The sequence below is a fragment of the Oncorhynchus masou genome, chromosome 24, assembly GCF_036934945.1.
Source record: "Oncorhynchus masou masou isolate Uvic2021 chromosome 24, UVic_Omas_1.1, whole genome shotgun sequence".
NCBI lineage: Eukaryota > Metazoa > Chordata > Actinopteri > Salmoniformes > Salmonidae > Oncorhynchus > Oncorhynchus masou.
The window spans coordinates 43,913,051-43,934,727 of NC_088235.1; the positions used below are offsets into that span (position 1 = coordinate 43,913,051).

Genomic DNA, 21,677 nt, shown 5'->3' on the forward strand with positions numbered 1-21,677 from the left:
AAAATGTCCAAAAACACAACAGCGAGCTGGTCTGCACATTCTCTGAGGGCGAGGCTAGGGATGCCTTCTGGTGTGGCAGCCTTTCGAGGGTTAACACGATTGAATGTCTTATATACATCCTCCGTGGAGACCATACGCACGTAAACCTCATCGTCAGGGGCTCTCCTCGGAAGATCAGGGTCATTATGCTCAGGGAGTGAGAAAAATGTGTTTCTCTGGTTGGTGTCCGCGACTTAACTGGCTTTCTTTTTGTAATCCGTGATCGTTAGAAGCCCCTGCCATATACGCCTGGTGTCCGGCCTGATGGATTCTCCTCCACTTTGTCCTTATACTTGTGTCTCGCCATATTGATTGATCTGCGTAGGTTGTATTTGTACTGTTTAACACTAAATTGTCCCAGGTATGCCACTCAAGTGTTGCTTTAGCAGAATGCTTAGGGTCATTGTCCTGCTGGGAGGTGAACCTATTTCCCAGTCTCAAATCTCTGGAAGACTGAAACAGGTTTCCCTCAAGAATTTCCCTATATTTAGCGCTATCCATCATTCCTCCAATTCTGACCAGTTTCCCAGTGCCTGCCGATAAAAGAAATCCCCACACCACCATGCTTCACTGTGGGGATAGGGTTCTCGGGGTGATGAGAGGTGTTGGGTTTGCGCCAGACGTAGTGTTTTCCTTGATGGCCGAACAGCTCCATTTTAGTCTCATCTGACCAGAGTACCTTCTTCCATGTGTTTGGGGAGTCTCCCACATGCCTTTCGGCGAATACCAAACATGTTTGCTTATTTCTTTCTGGCCACTCTGTTGTAAAGCCCAGCTCTGTGGAGTGTACGGCTTAAAGTGGTCCTATGGACAGATACTCCAATCTCCATGTGGAGCTTTACAGCTCCTTCAGGGTTATCTTTGGTCTCTTTGTTGCCTCTCTGATTAATTCCCTCCTTGCCTGGTCCATGAGTTTTGGTGGGCAGCCCTCTTTTGGCAGGTTTGTTGTGGTGCCCTATTGTTTCCATTTTTTAATAATGTATTTAATGGTGCTCCATGGGATGTTTAAAGTTTCAGATATTTTTTTATAACCCAACCCTGATCTGTACTTCTCCACAACTTTGTCCCTGACCTGTTTGGAGAGCTCATTGGTCTCATAGTACCGCTTGCTTGGTGGTGCCCCTTGCCTAGTGGTGTTGCGGACTTTATTTAACTAATTCATAGTAAAGGAGGTGAATACATATGCATGCACCACTTTTCCATTTTTTATATATTTTTTATATTTTGGAACGTTATTTTTTTCAGTTCACTTCACCAATTTGAACTATTTTGTGTTTGTCCATTACATGAAATTAAAATAAAAACAATTTAAATTACAGGTAGTAATGCAACAAAATAGGAAAAACGCCAAGGGGGATGAATACTTTTGCAAGGCACTGTATCTCCAGAGGTGCCCCAGAACATATTCCAGTCCACGTGATCAAAACAGTCTTGTAGCATGGATTCTGATTGGTCAGACCAGGGATTCTGATTGGTCAGACCAGTGTTGTACAGATCTGCTCACCGGAACTTCCCTCTTGAGTTTTTATTTGTAGGCGAGGAGGAGCAAAAATTGAGTTGTGGTAAGATTTGCCAAAAGGAGTGCGGGAGAGGGCCTTATACCCTTGTCAAAAAGGCGTGTACTAGTGGTCAAGACTGGAATTTCTGCGAGTTGGACAGTCAATGTGTTAATTGTAATACGGGAGCATGGACCTCAAATGACTTTTGTTAAAGTCACTCGCGACAATGAATGCTGCCTCCGAGTACACAGTATCCAGTTTATTCAGGGTCCAATGAAGAGCCTTTTTGGTATCGGCTTGGGACAGGATGTTTACAGCCGCGGCGATAATCCTTGAGAACTCTCTTGGAAAGTAAAAATGCCGATATTTGATGACCAAGTATTCCATGCAGAAGCTGGCAAGTTCCTGTACGTTTCCCCATTGCATCACTTTTTATTGGTCATGAAGCAGACACCACCGCCTTTGTTCTTGCCAGAGAGTGCCTGCTTGCTATCTGCTCGATATACTGTAAAACCCGCTGGTTGTATATAATCCGTTTGGATGTCAGAGGAAACCCAAGTCTCAGAAAAACGGGGTATGATGCAGAATCTGATGTCCCTCTGGAAAGAGATCTTCGCTCTGAGTTCATAAAGTTTATTCAGTAATGATTGGTATGTAGTATGATTGGAGTAGTATGCTCGGTAATGGAGGACGGGTCACCTGGCGTCTCAATCTCACTAAGACCCCTACACGTCTACCTTTCCGTCGGTGTCTTAATTTCCTTCTCTCCGGTAGGACTCCCTGGCTAACCGGTAGAGGCTAGAGCATTGTTCCGCCATCTCCGAAAATTCAGGAAGGTCGGGTGGACAGTGAGTACCCAGTGATTAATTTTTAGAAAAACACTAGAAAAAATATTAGAACAAGTAGAAACCTGCAAAGCTTTGTAGGAACTCAAGGTGAGGCTACTATGTTGGTCGGCGTCAAACTCCGTCACGGCCATGTGGTTGTTGCTGAGGATCATTAGTAACAGTTGATCATATAAATGTAGGCCAATTTAATTCCATGTAGTGGAGTGCAGACCAAGTCGTAACAGTATCTACCCGACGCGTGGCGCAATACTTGACCGTGTCATCACCCAGTTTCATGGTTAGTGCAGGAAATAGACTAGGGTATAGACTACTATTGTACACTATTCTCCCTATTATAATTCTATATACAAAAATTCCAACATTACCATGGGTTAAAGAACTGAATGTGGCTATTTTCTGAATTCATCTAACCACTGTATTTTTGATTCATCAATATATTTAGTGTGTAAAGGCTGTCCAAAACAGTTTTTTGTTATGATTCATACATACTTTCCCAACCATAAAATTTGATAAAATGTATTTAGATGGCTTTCTTTCATTGATCCTTGTTTTCTGAACCCACTCTCTCAATGTCTGTCGACAAAATTAGAATTAAAAAGGTACACAGTATTTAACTTCTTTCGGATCATTGGGACGCTAGCGTCCCACCTCAACAACATCCGGTGAAATTTCAGAGTGCAATACATTTATTCAGCGCCCGCAAGTGAAGCCCACCTACAAAGCCCGTAACTCACCTTCATAAGCTAAGTCATAATTCCAAAGGTGGAATTTCCTAAATCTGAATTGGGCCCTCAATGTCCCCAATTTTGTTTCTGCCCAAAATCGAAAATTGTGATCATTTTTCCATAATCGTACCGAGACTGAACCGACCTCAAAAAGCACTAATCTCTCAGCACTAATAGCGGTAGTACATCGTGTCTATGAAGACACTGAACATTAAGGGCCAGATATGCGTGGATATCTCACATAAGGATTAAAAAAATCCTTTCAATGCATGATTTGTGTGAACGTTCAAGTCACACATTTCACATATCTCCAGTCAGGATGGGTCCCTGAGTGGCTGGATGTGGTGGTGGTGGTGGTGGTGGTGGTGGTGGAGTACTTACATATAGGGTTGTGTGTGCGTGTCGGTGAAGCATTGGCTCAGTGGCATTCCGTGAGCATTCCGTGAGCTGAGCTGACAAGCCTTCGGGGGCTTCCGTGTCCCTATGATGTTAATGTCAGACAGTCAGGAGAGGAGAGGGTAGGGGAAGAGAGGAGAGGATATTCTCTCCTTCCACCCAACAGACCTGATGAATCTCTTCTCTTTGTGTGTGGTCGGGCAATCAACATCTCTGTAGACGGGTGTTTTCCCATTAAGTGCTCTAGGGCTGCCAGAGGTAAACATAAGACATCTCCTGTTGTTTGGAGAGGTTCTAGATCATTCAGATTAGAAGACTCCTACTGTCTGTTGTTGAGGTGAAGAATGGCCATTTGCTGTTATAGAACTGGCAGCAACATTCTGTTGTCACATTACCCAGTTATGATTGCTGAATTATTAGCATGTTGTTTTGATTTTGGTCTATTTTTTAAAAATCTCTCCAGACACAATTTGACAAGCTCATGGCCAAAAATAGGACACTATATCAACCAACTCAAGGCCACTATATAAAGTGCCTTCAGAAAGTATTCATACCCCTTGACTTATTCCACATCATGTTGTGTTACATCCTAATTTCAATTTTGATTAGATATATTTTTTCTCACTCATCTACACCCAATACCCCATAATGGCATATTTGAAAACGTGTTTTTAGGAATGTTAGCAAATGTATTGAAAATTAAATATAAAAAGATCTAATTTACATAAGATTTCACCCCCCTGTGTCAATACATGTTAGAATCACCTTTGGCAGCGATTAAAGCTGTGAGGCTTTGCACACCTGGATTGTACAATATTTTCACATTATTATTATTTAAAAAATTCTTCAAGCTGTGTCAAGCTGGTTGTTAATCACTGTTAGACAGACATTTTCAAGTCTTGCCATAGATTTTCAAGCTGATTTAGGTCAAAACTTTAACTAGGCCACTCAGGAACATTCAATGTCGTCTTGGTAAGCAGCTCCAGTGTATATTTGGCCTTGTGTGTTAGGTTATTGTCCTTCTGAAAGGTGAATTTGTCTCCCAGTGTCTGTTGGAAAGCAGACTGAAGCAGGTTTTCCTATAGGTGTTTGCCTGTGCTTAACTCTATTCAGTTTCCTTGTATCCTAAAAAAAACCCAAGCCCTGGTACTCAGTGATGTGTTGTGTTGTATTTGCCCCAAACATAATGTTTGGATTCAGGACATAAAGTGCATTTATTTGCTAACTTTTTAGCAGTTTTACAGTTTCACTGTGTTACTTACGGTTTTCTGTAGGTGAAGGAGAGTCGGACCAAAATGTGGCGTGTAGATTGCGATCCATGTTTAATAAACAAAAGTAAACACGAATCAATTACAAAAACAACAAACGTAACGAAAACCGAAACAGCCTATACTGGTGTAAACTAACACAGAACAGGAACAAAAGGACAATCACCCACGAAACACTCAAAGAATATGGCTGCCTAAATATGGTTCCCAATCAGAGACAATGATAAACACCTGCCTCTGATTGAGAACCACTTCAGACAGCCATAGACTAAGCTAGAACACCCCACTTAGCTAAAAACCCAATACCTATGAAAAAACCCCAAGACAAAACACACCACATTCAAAAACCCAAGCCACACCCTGGCCTGACCAAATAGATAAAGAAAACACAAACTACTAAGACCAGGGCATGACACACTGCCTTATTTCAAACACGATTCATGTTTTGGAATCTTTTATTCTCTACAGGTTTCCTTCTTTTCACTCTGTCATCTAGGTTAGTCTTGTGGAGTAATTACAATGGTGTTGATTCATCCTCAATTTTCTCCTATCACAGCCATTAAACTCCGTAACTCTTTTAAAGTCACTATTGGCATCATGATGAAATCCCTGAGTGGTTTCCTTCCTCTCCAGCAAGTGAGTTAGGAAGGATGCCTGTATCTTTGTAGTGACTGGGTGTATTATTGATACACCATCCAAAGTCTAATTAATGGATAACTTCACCATGCTCAAAGGGATATTCAATGTTTTGAATTTGTTGTTTTTACCCATCTACAATAGGTGCCCTTTTTGGCAAGGCATTGGAAAACCTCCCTGGTCTTTGTGGTTGAATCTGTGTTTGAAATTCACTACTCTACTGAGGGACCTTACAATTATCTGTATGTGGGGGTACAGAGATGAGTTAGTCATTAAAACATAATGTTACAAACTATTACTACACACCGAGGGAGTCCTTGCAACTTATTATGTGACTTGCTAGGCAACATTTTTCTCGTGAACTTATTTGGTCTTGCCATAACAAAGGAGTTGAATGATTATTGACTCAAGACATTGCAGATTTTCATTTTTAATTCATTAATAAACATTTCTACAAACATAATTCCACTTTGACATTATGGGGTATTGTGTGTAGGCCAGTGACACAAAATCTCAATTAAATCAATTTTAAATTCAGGCTGTAACACAACAAAATATGCAAAAAGTCAAGATATGTGAATACTTCCTGAAGGCTCTGTACATTGTAATTCTATGGAGGGGCACATATACAGTTATACAATTCTATTCTAATCCTTGTATTTCTATGGAAAGTATTCTCCCTGCCATCAAAGCAGATGCCACTTCTGATGCTTCCGTCCAGTCCTCAGGCTATGACATCATTGGTATGAGTCATCGACCAGATTTAGAATCACCATGTGACATCATCAGTATGAGTCATCAACCAGAGCCACACAGAGCAGAGCACTGTCTATCTATCGTCACACAACACAGACTGTGCACAGTATGACAGTGTCAGGGAAGATACACACACAAACAGCGAGCATCAGCACTGCATGAGGAGAGACGGCAAGAAAACAAATATATCATTTAGAATGGCAGAAAGGAGTTGAAAACCCTAAATTAATAATGATTTGAGGTTGTCAGGGGCAACAAAACACTGAATGATTCTGTGGCTTTTCAAAGGTCACAAAAACAAGAGTATCTGTTCTCAGTTCTCTCAGATATACTGACATTTGCTGCTTCTGTATTATGTGTGGGTATTGGTAAACATAACATGAGCACTGTAAAACCACCTATTAGAACGTGTGGAGGCCCAGAAACACAAAGCAACAGCTATAGGCAGTATGTGAGCTCTGCCCTGATCTGGTTTGGTCTGGTCTCCTCCTCAGTTTCCCCTAGCTCCACTGTCTCTCTGGCGGGAGCTGAAAAATTAATGCAGCAAACAGGCATCGCTTAAGGGCCACTTTTCCTTCGCCACTACACACTGAACAGGATCAATTACTACGTGTGTGTTTTTGTGTGTGTGTGTTTTTGTGTGTGTGTGTTTTGTGTGTGTGTGTGTGTGTGTGTGTGTGTGTGTGTGTGTGTGTGTGGTGTGAGCTAGCCAGGCCTGATGAGAGCTGAGAGGTAGCGGAGCTGGTAATAGCCTCTCTGTTTGCCTCTCGCTAATGACAACAGGGGAGAAGTTTACACCACGCCATCGTCACACCACTCCCACTGCTTACCCTCTATGTAAATAATGAGTTAGGACCCTTAGGGTGTACAGAAGGGTGGTACAGAATGAGAGGAGAAGAAGGCAAAGGAGGAGGAGCCGGAGCAGTGAAACGAGAGGCAGAGGCTAGAAGAGAGAACCTACTGCAGCAGAGAGAGGAGTGTATGCATAAGCGTGTGTTTATGCGAGGGTGTGTGCTCGCTTGCTTACGTGAGTGCTCCCTCGCACTCTGTATGTATGCAGGGAGTTTGAGGAGTGCAATTGTACAACATCAGCCAAAGTTATTGAAAAGGCAGCGCCTGCCTGGGGAGGATAACGTAAGGAAGACATCAGCAGTAACACACATAGAGAGCAGAGTGGCATCAGTAATTTTCAGGCTCGGCCACACAGACACACACAAGCACACACACGCACACACACGCAGACAAGCACACACACGCACACACACGCAGACAAGCACACAAGCACACGCACGCACGCACACACAGTGTGTTATACAGTTACTTTTTCTCTCAGTGTGAACAGGTTGTAAGCAGCCATAGGGTTGCTGTAATAACCCTGCTGAGGAAGCTCATGCGCTTGTACATAAGTGTGTATGTGTTCTCACAGCTGAGAATGTGTGTATTCTTAAAGCTAAGGTTGTATGTATATATGAGTGTAGTAAGAAAGCTGAGGCGAGAAAAAGCATTTGAGGCAGCTTTGGCTAAAATAGATACTTTGTCTCTCTCGTTCTGTCAATTCAATTCAAAGGACTTTACTGGCCAGGGAAATATATATTTGCAAGTGAAATAGACAGGAAAAAAAGAACAATAGCAAATTAACACTAAACATTATACTCACAGTTTAAAAGAATATAGACAATTCAAAAGTTATATTATTGGCTATGTACAGTGTCTGTCTGTCTGTCTGTCTGTCTGTCTGTCTGTCTGTCTGTCTGTCTGTCTGTCTGTCTGTCTGTCTGTCTGTCTGTGTTTCTGTCTGTCTGTCTGTCTGTCTGTCTGTCTGTCTGTCTGTCTGTCTGTCTGTCTGTCTGTCTGTCTGTGTTTCTGTCTGTCTGTCTGTCTGTCTGTCTGTCTGTGTTTCTGTCTGTCTGTCTGTCTGTCTGTCTGTCTGTCTGTCTGTCTGTCTGTCTGTCTGTCTGTGTTTCTGTCTGTCTGTCTGTGTTTCTGTCTGTCTGTCTGTCTGTCTGTCTGTCTGTCTGTCTGTCTGTCTGTCTGTGTTTCTCTCTCTCTTTATTTCCATCAGTCTCCACTAACATATGCATGTACACAGACCCCTAGTAGAGTGTATCTGTATCTCCAGTGTCATCATTATTACCATTCAAAAGGTCAACCGTGTTGCCCCCAGCCTCTCTCCTTATTTATGCCTCTGTGTCATCACCACTGTTAATTCTGTGTCACCACTGTTACCTGTGTGTGTGTGTGAGTGTGCGTGCGTGCGCGCGCGCGTGTCTGTGTCACCACTAGGGTTGCACATTTTGGGGAATATTCAGAGGTGGAAACTTTCTGTGTGAATTAATGGGAATATATTTGAATTAACGGGAATATATATAATATTAACATAAATATACGCAAATTAATATGAATACCATTTAATTGTAGATGTTTTTTGCATTGGATATATTTACTATATCATATGGAGACAGAAACATAAGTAGACACGACAGCAAATTATTAAATCCTTCCAATAGAAAAAACAAAACAATTTAGTTACGAATTGAACTTTAAATGAGTTGACTCTTCACATGGGAGGATTTCACTGAACAACAAAAGAAAGGGAATATTGAATGATCCCCAATGATCCATCGCATCTCCCAAAAGTGTTTTCAACATACATCTGTAAAATGATAGTCTTCCTCAGGCTTCCATGTCTTCTCCCTAGACTTCCTTAATGTCCACCTCTTGAACATCAGACTCTGAGGCCTCATCTTCACTGTCACTTTCCGACCTTGTTGAGGATGCCTCGTTGTCAAGCTCAAAAAGCCTCAAATTTGCCTGGATGGCCACCAATTTTTCAACCCTTGTATTAGTCATCCTGTTGCGTATTTTGGTGTATGTGTTTCCAAACAAGGACCAGTTGCGCTCTGAGGCGGCTGATGTTGGTGGGATTTGGAGGATGATGGAGGCAACAGGGGAAAAAGCCTCAGATCCACAAAGTCCCTTCCACCAGGTGGCTGATGAGATGTTGGCACGACTTCCATATTGCATCTCCATCCCAAACCCTTGCTTGGAAGTGTACTACACCAGACTGCCAATAACCTTGCCCTCATCCAGGCCAAGGTGACGAGACACTGTAGTGATGACACCATAGGCCTGGTTGATCTCTGCACCAGACAGGATGCTCTTGCCAGCATACTTGGGGTCCAACATGTACGCTGCAGTGTGTGTGGGATTCAGGAAGAAGTCTTTGCGCTTTTTGATGTATTTCAGAACTGCACTTTCCTCTGCTTGGAGCAACAGTGAAGTGGGCAGGGAAGTACAGATTTCTTCTCTTACATCTGCAAGCAGAGTCTGAACATCAGACAGGATGGCATTGTCTCCCTCAATCCGTGCAATGGCTACTGCTATAGGTTTCAGGCTGCTTACCACTCTCTCCCAAAATACATCATCCAGGAGGATCCTCTTGATGGGGCTGTCCATATCAGCAGACTGTGATATGGCCATTTTTTGGAGACACTCCTTCCCCTCCTGGAGACTGTCAAACATGATGACAACTCCACCCAACAGGTGTTGCTGGGCAGCTTCAATGTGGTGCTCTTATTCTTCTCACTTTGCTCGGTGAGGTAGATTGCTGCTATCTTGATGACCCTTCACAAACCTAACCATTTCTTTAGCTCTCTTGTAGTGTGTATCCATTGTTTACAGTGCCATGATGTCATTGAGGAGCAGATTCAATGCATGAGCAGCACAGCCAATGGGTGTGATGTGAGGGTAGGACTCATCCACTTTAGACCAAGCAGCCAACATGTTTGCAGTATTGTCTGTCACCAGTGCAAATACCTTCTGTGGTCCAAGTTCATTGATGGCTGCCTTCAGCTCATCTGCGATGTAGAGACCTGTGTGTCTGTTGTCCCTTGTAGAATACTGGTTGAGGGGTGGAGATGATGTAGTTAATTATTCCTTGCCCACGAACATTCGACCACCCATCAGATATGATTGCAATACAGTCTTCTTTCTCTATGATTTGCTTGACCTTTACTTGAACTCTGTTAAACTCTGCATTCAGCAAATGAGTAGATAAAGCATGTCTGGTTGGAGGGGTGTATGCTAGGCGATGAACATTCAGAAATCTCTTCCAATACACATTGCTTGTGAGCATCAGATTTTAACCAATTGCATACACAGTTTGAGCAAGACATTCATCAGCATTTCTCTGACTACGTTCCTCCATTGAGTCAAAAATAAATTCTGATTCCAGGAGGACCATGAGCTGTTGCCATCGATAAGATGTCTGATTCATCATTTTAACCTCAAATAGAAGTAAAGGGACTTTTGTCAGAGGTGGCTTGCTTTATGCACTTGGCCAGCGGATTCTGCATCTTTGTTGCATTCTTTACATATGATTTGGCACAGTATTTGCAAATGTACACAGCTTTTCCTTCTACATTAGCTGCAGTGAAATGTCTCCACAATTCAGAAAGAGCCCGTGGCTTTTTCCTATAAAGATTGGAAAAAAAACAGTAAAAAACAAAACAAATACAATTCCATGTACAGATAAAGTTAAGCCGTTGGATTAAACAACTCCTTTGTAAGATACATGTTTTAAAATGAAACATGTATGGAAACAGGTGAATTAACGCTCAGTTAGCAGGTTCAAGCAAGCTAAAAACCCACATGGTAGCAGAAACTAACTAGTAGAAATTGTTAGAAAAGTTAGAAATGATTTAAACTCACTTTGCTGTAGGCTACTATTTACTAGTTAACAAAAAAATAATATTCAGTTATATCAGTTCACATTAATCTTCATCTGTGGATCTAATCACATGGCCAGGCCGTGGCACCATGTACAGGGGGAAATACATTATGTAAATACACTGGTGGCGGTGTTGACACTACACGGGTGGCGCACCGTATTTCACTGCCATTGTGATGGCTGATGGAACACACTGATCAGAGAAGGGAGATAAAGACAGAGAAAGATTGGAATGGAATGGGCTGTGATTTGGTTTCAAGTGTTCTCTCCTCTACTCCTCCCCTACTCTCATCTCTCCTCTCTTCTCTTCTAGAGGGCCTAATGGCACTCTTATCTTCTCAGAAGAACAGTTCTTCATCATTATCTCTGGAGTGTGTCTGCTCATCAGCTGTATATGATATTAGCCACACACACACACACACACACACACACACACACACACACACACACACACACACACACACACACACACACACACACACACACACACACACACACACACACACACACACACACAGCTACTGCTTCCAATTATTGTCAGAACATTACTGACTCATCATGAATCAATGGAGAAACATTCACCACCTTCACCCTCTGAAGACGTCACTGATGATATTAACTGTGTGTATATATATATATGCGTGTGTGTATGGTTGCATTTTTGCGTGTGTGTGCCCGCGTGCGGATGTGTGTGTGAGTGAGGTGAATGGTATTTTGTTTTTCCAGGTCACACAGAGATGTTTATAATATAGAATTGTTTGTTTTAACAGCTCTGGTGACCTTTTGAGACGATCTGCTGCTGAGGACGAGTAGGGTTAGGAGGAATCTGTAGAGGCCATTACCGTCTGCTACAGAGTTTTCTGCAGATCGGGTATGTACAGACTGAGACGGATGAACACATAGCTACACATCCACGCCTGTCAGTCAAAAGTCTGTCAAAAGTGTATTTAGGGGGTCATAGCTCAGACAGGTTTGAAGAACCGCCAGCCTTTGACTCCAAAAGCTCCAGGAAAAAGTGTTATTTTCCCTCCCAGCAGTGGTCTGTATGGCCTCTTGACTGACATGGCCATGTGTGTATGGCTGAGGTGTAGGAGGGTGTGCTGTTGAGATAAGCTCTGTGATTTACTTCTCTATCAGGTCTCACAGGGGAGAGTGTTTTACCTCTCTCCCTCAGTCTCTCTCTCTCTCGCTCTCCCTTTCTCTCTCAATAAAAATGAACAGTAAACATTACACTCACAAAAGTTCCAAAAGAATAAAGACATTTCAAATGTCATATTATGTGCAAATAGTTCAAGTACAAAAGGGAAAATAAATAAACATAAATATGGGTTGTATTTACGGTGGTGTTTCATCTTCACTGGTTGCCCTTTTCTTGTGGCAACAGGTCACAAATATGGCTGCTGTGATGGCACATGGTGATATTTCACCCAATAGATATGGGAGTTTATCAAAATTGGGTTTATTTATGAATTCTTTGTGTGTCTGTGTAATCTGAGGGAAATATATGTGTTTCAAATATGGTCATACATTTGGCAGGAGGTTAGGAAGTGCAGCTCAGTTTCCACCTCATTTTGTAGGCAGTGAGCACATAGCCTCTCTTCTTTTGAGAGCCAGGTCTGCCTTCAGCAGCCTTTCTCAATAGCAAGGTTATGCTCACGGAGTCTGTACATAGTCAAAGCTTTCCTTAAGTTTGGGTCAGTCACAGTGGTCAGGTATTCTGCCACTGTGTACTCTCTGTTTAGGGCCAAATAGCATTCTAGTTTGCGCTGTTTTTTTGTTAATTCTTTCCAATGTGTCAAGTAATTATCTTTTTGTTTTCTCATGATTTGGTTGGGTCTAATTGTGTTGAGAGAGCCCCAGGACCAGCTTGCTTTGGGGATTCTTCTTTAGGTTAATTTCTCTGTATGTGATGGCTTTGTTATGGAAGGTTTGGGAATCGCTTCCTTTTAGGTGGTTGTAGAATTTAGCGTCTCTTCTCTCGATTTTGATAAATCGCAGTTATCGGCTTAATTCTGCTCTGCATCCATTATTTGTTTTTTTACGTTGTACACTGAGTATATTTTTGCTGAATTATTTCTCTGTCTCTCTCTACTCTCTCTACTCTCTCTACTCTCTCTACTCTCTCTACTCTCCTGTGAGGAACAGGTGTGTACTTTCCAGTCAGTGAAACTCAACCTTTGTTTGTGTTTCACAGCCCCTCCCCCTTCCACCCACTTACCCACCTACCCAGTCGTACACACACACACACACACACACACACACACACACACACACACACACACACACACACACACACACACACACACACACACACACAGTCAAAACACACACACACACACACACACACACACACACACACACACACACACACACACACACACACACACACACACACACACACACACACACACACACACACACACACACACACACACACACACACAGTCAAACACACAAACAGCCAGAACAGACCAGAGCAGACCTTTCAACTCCTCCAAACCGTGATAGCATTCCTCAACTCTTTCCCTCCTCTCTGAACATGAGCTCTCCAAAACTCCTTTCCCTTTCAAGTACAAGTCACCAGCCGCCTGCTCTTTGAAGATACGATCTGGGAAAACACAGAGACATCGCTGTGATTATCTCAAATGTCTTCAACATGTCAAACAGAGCGGGAGGGAGGGAGAATAGACGGGAGGGCAGTGGTAGTTGCATGGGTGGCGTAATCATGTGTACGACTCTCAATGACAAACTCTTCAGGTACAAGACGCCCATGGTTTGAGTCGTAGCATGCACACAGTACCCTTTCAATGATTCATGTTATTGTACCAAATTACCGGTGTGTAAATGGGTGCTCTTTGAAAATGATTTTGACTTTGTAATCATACAAGATGTTATCATGTGTTGCCTTTATGCTTCAGACAAGACGGTGTAAGTGATTGCAAATGAAATCAAAAAGAACATATGAGCCAGGGACTGCTGTGATAATAAGCACAGCTACCTTGTAAACTACTGGAAAATTGTGCAGAAGTAGGAGAGGCCGGGGTATGGTTAAACTGCTACTTTATTCATAGCACTTTTCTAGATTTTCTGCTGACTGTGAAAATGTTGGTATATGTACTTAAGTAGGGAAGACCAGGAATGTTAGATACTGCAAATGTATAGCATTCTCTATATTTTATGTTATGAGAACTGTGACAACCAATGCTATATAACCAGTGCCTGTATTCATAAAACGTTATAGTGCTGATCTAGGATTAGTTTAGTCTTTTAGATCATAATAAATATGCTCATATGGACAGGAGGGGACTTGATCCTAGATTGATCCTCTTACTCTGAGATGGTCGTTTCCATGTAAAAGGACCCATGAGTACCAATGCGTGAAGTTCAAAGGAGCATGTCAAATTGGCTGTCAAATGAAACATTTTTGAATATTTTTTGAATTGTGTTATATATTCACTGAGTGTACAAAACATTAAGAACACGTGCTCTTTCCTTTGCATAGACTGACCAGGTGAATCCAGGTGAAAGTTATGATCCCTTTTAGGGCTGTCCCCGACTTTAAAAAATCTTGGTCGACCGTAAGTCGTCTGTTCTTTCAACCAATTGATTGTTTGAAAATTTAAAACGTATTTTTTCCATATATAGACACACCCTATGTTTGAATAAAATCAACTATATGTAGGCTACTTTGTCTGATGCTTTAAGCACTGCGATTAAAATTGAAGACACTCATTTGTAAAGAGGGAGCCATAGATTAATGTAGCCTTCGCAGATTCTGTCATTAAGCTCCTGAAGTTGCCAGTAATAGGCTACATCAGTGGTCGGCAACCTTTTCCATGTGGAGGAGTGCCAATTTATCGTACCATTTCTACTGCTCTGCATGCCAGTTATGATTTTCATATGCACTTTTTCGTGGAACAGTTTATTTTCATTTATAATACAGCCTTCATATCTCAAAATCAATGTCATGTGGTTCATCAAAATTCTAAATCTAAATGAAAATGATACAAATCTAAAAGTAACTTATATTGCCAATATGTAAAAATAGCCTACATAAAGCCAACAAATATAAATATAAACATTGCAGCCCGCAGGTAGAAAGTATCCCGATAAAAATAAATATCCTATAAATCACTTTGGCTATGCATGGATTGTCTGCAAGGAACTTGAAACAGTTGATCAAATATTAACTTGGGTGCAGCCTGAAGTTGGTGCTAGCAAACTTGCAGCATTGTATAAACTATTCTGGGCACTCAGAGTTTCCTGCTTCAGTGAGCTCCGGACAGACACACACAGCTGTAGGCCATTTGCGCAAGGGCTAAGAAGTAATCAGGCAGGTATTTTTTATGACATTTCCACCGGATCAGAGAATTTAATTTTTCCCTTTTCATGCTGAGTGGTTATCAAAAGGGAGAGAGAGAGCTGGAAAGGTTTTTCAAATAGGCTACGTTGAGGAACTATTGTCATTCTCAATGGATGTAAAAACAGGCTTTGTTTGCTTGCTGTTTGAGGTGAAGAACTAATTACTTTGAAAAGCTCCACAGTGATGGTGAGTTATAGTGTCAGATCCCCAAGTGGGCACATTTCCAGGTCTACATTTGTGAGCAGACCAGGTAGCCTAGGCCTAGTTCTATGTGTAATCAGGGGCGTGTCCTTACTCAAGATGGACAGGAGCGCTCCAAACAAAACACAATGAATACATTGACAAATAAAAGTTTAGCCTTGGTTGTGCGCTCTGCAAACAACGTGTCCACTCCTACAATGACAACGGTAAGACTATAATAATAATAATAATAATAATATATTGAATGCATTAACAGAAATGAGTAACCAAACAAACATTGAAGATTAGAAAATGTGGGAATTGTACTAATTGTACTACTGGTGATACTAGTGTGCCATCCCTGCACCCTCCTCAATGGTTTGGTCCACTCAGACAGGCGTGAATCAGACAAGTGTCTTGTGTGCCATATTTATTTATTTATTTATATATTTGCCACTTCTCGACTAAAACAATCTTGGTCGACCAACAGCCTATTGACCAAGCAATCGACCAGTCGACTAAATGGGGTCAGCCCTACATCGCTTATTGATGTCAGTTGTCAAATCCACTTCAATCAGTGTATATGAAGGGGAGGAGACCGGTTAAAGAAGGATTTTTAAGCCTTGAGACGTGGATTTTTACAGTATGTGTTTCATTCAGAGGTGAATGGGCAAGACAAAAGATTTAAGTGCCTTTGAATGGGTTATGATAGTAGTTGCAAGGCGTACCGACTTTTGTCAAGAACTGCAACGCTGTTGGGTTTTTCACGCTTAACATTTTACCATGTGTATCAAGATTAAGAATGATTCTTCACCCAAAGAACATCTAGCCAACTTCACACAACTGTTGGAAGCAACATGGGCTGGAGAAATTGGTTTTCAAATAGCAAAATTATGAGTACTGTAATGAACTATACTGTACTGTCTTGTACTGAATTATACTCTACTTGACTATACTATATTGTACTGTCCTCTACTGCACTGAACTCTATTCTACTGATCTGTACTATACTGTACACTGCTGTGCTGTACTTTGATGTCCAAACAGTGAAACATAGACATCTATGATTGGTTCAGATTTGGACCAACCACATTTGGTCTTGTTTACCCAAATATGCAAAGGAGGATATTGCATATTTCTCATTTTGTGTAGCTATTAAGGATACATCACCATGAAGAGAACAGTGAACAGTGAATAGACTGCTCTGACGGCCAAAAACACAAATATAATTATTTTTTCTTTCTACAGACATCATTTGAATCTTAGTTCGGAGTAGTTAGTTTTTGGAAAATGTGGTCACATAATAAAAAAATAAAAAAAAACTTTGCATCTGCACAGTTTTTCAAGTAAATATTTTTGTAAAATGTTCAGTGTAAATTCTTAAAAGTAGTTATTGTGCATAGAGTTTTATGGTTTGTTAAACTTTGAGTTCAGTGTTTTTCGTTTGGTGTACATTCTAAGTGAAAAATCTGAATCTCGGCGCAATTCCGTTACCGTGGAATTGCCTAGATACTTTATCATATGGCCTTGCCTCGCTTTCCGCTCCTTTTAACAACACAGCCTTGTGTGAACCGCCTCAAGACCTCTTTGTGTTCCTGTTCAGTACAGAGGCTCGCAGGGCAGGGAGCAGGGAACAGACTGCCCTGACGGCCAAAAACACAAATATTGTTTTGGTGAGATGTGTGCTGGAGATTTGGGATGGCCTTATGTCATTGGATACGTCCGGGCGCTAGCAGGGTTTGGAGCTAGTGTCAGGAGCGCGGGCGAGTAAACCAGACTCGCACACAACAGCAACAGGACACACACACACACTCTCTCTCTCTTCTGCTGACACAGACAGTCCACAGGGTTTTGTTACAACTGATGTGTTTGAGTGAAACACATACAGCCTCTGAGCTCCCAAACCCCTCACTGTTGACATTTATGAGGGAGGAAATAAAAGATTATAATGTTGCAGGAGAGAAAGAGAGCGATAGAGATGGAGAGATAGAGAGAGAGCCTGCTGCTAGAATGGACGGAGAGGTATCGCTCAAGTCACAACAAAATGGAATTTATCTTTGCGAATAAAGTTTGGGAATTACTCAATTTCATGTGTACAACATCCAAAGACTTGCATCACTATACTGAGAGCGTTTTCGTTTCTTAAAGGATGTACAGTATATAGGTGTTTTTGGGGCATTTGTTCATGTTTTTCAGAACCCCCGTACTGCACATTGAGGATGAGGAAGTTAATCACTAGTTGGGGTGAGTTTCTCAAAAAACAAGTGAAATTGAAAAAGTGTCTGGACCCTTCTATAAAAAACATTTACATAACAAATATGAGATTTGGTTGTAAAAAAACTAAATTCTCCTTTTAAGAAGGTTCAATAATTGACCTGCAGGTATTCCTGTGCAGATTTCCTCCAGATAAGCATCACACTAACAGACGGCTTACAGTAAAGTGTTTAATTTCCACATAAGGAAAATGGTTTCTTTCTATCTCCCTCGTTGTGAATTGATTCAGAGGGAGGCCTCGCTATACAGCATCTCAAAACCTATCAAACACACACATATCCTATCTTGGTTTAAATTGCAGCTCCGTTTTCTGCATCTAGATGATTACCTCGCTGAGGCTTAGCTGTCTGTTTCTCTACCTTTGTCTGGGGTCGTGGAAGTGGGAATTATTTGTCCGCCTTCTCTCTCTTTCCCAATCTCCGCCCTCTTTCCTCATGTTTGCACTAGTGTTGGAGCGGTCATTGAGCTCCATCTCTCTCTCTGTCTCTGTCCCTGTGATGTTCAGGTGTGAGATGTTCTGTTCAGCTTTATAGCCCTGCTGTCTCCCCAGACAACTCTGATGATAAGGAGAGGTGTGTGTGTGTGTGAGTTAGTTCGTGCATGCTCTTGTGGCTTGTGTATTCTCTCTTGTGTGTTTGTGTATATTAAGAGGAGTTATGAGAAGCCATGATTTCCCACAGCAGGCCTAAAGTAAAGGTTGTGGTTTTAAGAGCTTTGAACCGACAAGCTTTGACTTTGTCATCACAGCCTATAGGATCACTGTAAAGATTCAGAACACTGGTTAACATTGGTTTACATCTGTACCAATCAACACAGGGATTTTACGTGGTTAAAGAGCAACAGTCCTAACAAAGGGGTGACATGAGGTTTAGAGACTGTAATAGAGAAGCACAAACACACACACACCACCGTTACCCCCCCCCACCTCCCCCACACACACACACACAGACACACAAAAAAAGAAATCGATAAATAAAACTGTTGCTGACCAAAATGACCGAAAAACAAAATCCATGACAAAATAATGCTTTTTATTAATTGATGGAACGAAATACCAGTTGATGGAAATACATTTAACAGTCATGCTTTATCAGTCTATAGGTTCATTTGCAACATCTTTGGGAATAAAATTGGCCCGTGTGCATTGTCGTCAGTCATCATGTAGGCCTGTCTTATTTATCCAACACAACTATCACACGCGCACAGCATACAGAGCCTATTTTGAGTGGGATTTCTCCTGCATCTCCTCAGCTGGTTGTTGCTGGAGTAAAATGTGATTTTATAAGCCCATTGATTGCACCACAAATCTAAATGCAATCACAAATGTAAATGCAATCACGTGTTAACTGTTTTAGTGCACGATTAAAAATAACTACTATTTTTGTTTCTCAACTGGTAATTAAAGCGCGTATAAATTCACACGAAGGATTGATGATTTTTCAAATAGCTTTACTGTGAGGATTTAACTATAGTTCCACATTTTACAGCCTTATTTTACATTTGATTAAATTGTTTATATACCCCTCATCAATCAAAACACAATACCCCATAATGACAAAGCAAAACCAGGGTTTTAGAAACTTTTGCAAATGTATATAAAAAAAAATACAAAAATCTAACATTTATATACAGTGCGGCAAAAAAGTAGTCAGCCACCAGTTGTGCAAGTTCTCCCACTTAAAAAGATGGGAGAGGCCTGTAATTTTCATCATAGGTACACTTCAACTATGACAGACAAAATGAGGGGGAAAAATCCAGAAAATCACATTGTAGGATTTTTTATACATTTATTTGCAAATTATTCGCTTCATCATTATGGGGTATTGTGTGATGATTGATGAGGAACATTTTTAATTCAATCAATTTTAGAATAAGGCTGTAATGTAACAACATGTGGAAAAAGTGAAGGGGTCTGAATACTTTCCCATTGCACTGTATTATCATTCGCAATGGATGTTAAAAGAAAACACTTTCCTACATTCCCGCGCAGCAGGCCAGGTTCTTCTATGCTGGCTCAGGTGTGTGCGCTCCAGTAACATGATCAACACAGAGAAACCAGACACATGCTCATTGCTCACATGGAGCACTCCAAACAAAAGACAATGAAGAAACGGACAAATCTTGTAAATGATGGTTACGAGATTTGTTTCTCACAAGTGTAGCAGGTTGTGAAGTTTGCAAACAACGTTTCCACTCCGAGAATGAGAACGGAAAATGACTGTGATTAATACATACATTAAAAGAAATGTATGTAACCAAATGACGGGGATTAATGGTACATTTACTACTGGTGACATATATAATGGGGAATTTATTTTAAAAAATCAAAGGGCAAACAATTCACACATTGAAAATGAATGCACAAGAATTGTCGGGAGACAGATGAGCCATTCTGGATAGAGACTTGCCTATATCTTTGCCACACACCCCTCCCCTTCTTCTTGTCTCAACATTTTCAATTATACTCAAGACACATTAACTTCACACATATTTGCGATGCTTTTCACTGACAGCCGCAGCTCAATAATCAGCGAGGCCTATTGCCATTCGCTGCACCATTTGCGGGTTTCCCAAGTAGGCATAGAGCTTGTGATTTGAAACAATCCATAGATTCTGTTTTTAGAAGCGATACCCGTTTTCACCGTGGCAATCATGCATTCTGGAGACGTATTTTGAATTTTTACTTTCCCCCCCAACATAGACACTAATAATTATATCATTTTGGCACATTTATTTCCATTTTCATCCCTATTGGACACGCTGTTCTGCTATTTCTCTCCTGTTCTATTGTTTTTAATATATACTTTTTTTCATTGTCCAGAAGCCAAAGGCACAATCCTAGTCATATTAGCAACCCAGCAGTGGGGTGTCGGTGTAGCCTAGTGGTTAGAGTGTTGGACTAGTAACCGAAATGTTGCAAGTTCAACTCCCCGAGCTGACAAGGTCTCTTGTTCTACCCCTGAACAAGGCAGTTAACCCACTGTTTCTAGGCCATCATTGAAAATACGAATTTGTTCTTAACGGACTTTCCTATTAAATAAAAACATCTGGGTTTTTGCATCTTTAGATTCCCCCTCTTTCTAAGTTTCAAACAGAGCTATTCATTGAAAATTATGTTTTATTGGCTGCTTCATTACATGAGTTGCATGTTCTGTTAAGATGCCTTCCCACAATCTAAATGTGATTCCTGTCATTCTGGATAGACGACCCTAATGGGTTATGCACCCAATGAATATGGGTCCGGTAAATTAGAATCTTCCCCAGTCAAGTTTTCTGTCTCCACATTTTCCTAATGGAAATCTACACACGCACACAGCTTAGAGTTACACTGTTTAAAGTCACAGATAGTCTTGTTTAATGCAATTCATTTCTTTGAGGATTTCACTGTAGCGTTTCACTTGGATGGAAGGGTGCTACAGACAAGACATATTTGCATATTTCTGCAGAATGCACTTGTAATAGAGGTGGTTCTTTGGACTATGCTCATGTGATGAGTAAACTTGAAGACTTGTGTCCTAGTGAAGACGAGTGTCGCTCCCAGAGCGAATACCAGAGGCTTTAGCTCAGTGGGCTAACAACTAATGTCTCGTGGCACACACACACACACACAGCATTTTTGCAGCAGGAACAAATCTTTGTAACCTTCTAGTTGTTTGCAGAAATTGAACAGCTTATTTCCCTTCCCCCTCCTTCTCTCTGTCAGGTCCGGTGTACGGTGAAGACCAGTGAGGACCACTCCTGAAGGATATACATGAAGGGAGGGGTGGGGGTGAGGGGGGCTTGTGACATCACTCCCAGCCCAGGTCAGAGTCCACACAGGTAGGCAAACGACCCCTCTTATCCTCTTCCTACACACACACGCGCACACACACACACCAGACCTGGGTTCAAATACTATTTAAATTATTTAAATTACTTACACATACATTTTGAAGTTGATATTCAGATATTTGTTATTTGAAAG

General features: G+C 41.3%; 1 protein-coding gene across 7 annotated transcripts in view; it reads left to right on the top strand.

Moving 5' to 3' along the window:
• The window catches only part of LOC135512231 (zinc finger MIZ domain-containing protein 1-like), a 213,158-nt gene that overhangs the window by 49,905 nt on the left and 141,576 nt on the right, over positions 1-21,677 (top strand). For 6 of the 7 annotated variants that reach the window (XM_064934032.1, XM_064934026.1, XM_064934029.1 and 3 more), the window contains exon 2: positions 21,417-21,532. The gene's annotated coding sequence lies outside the window, so the exon portion shown is untranslated. Of the gene's footprint in view, positions 1-11,666; positions 11,768-21,416; positions 21,533-21,677 lie in introns of all 7 variants that reach the window. The other variant, XM_064934030.1, reaches the window with a different exon arrangement.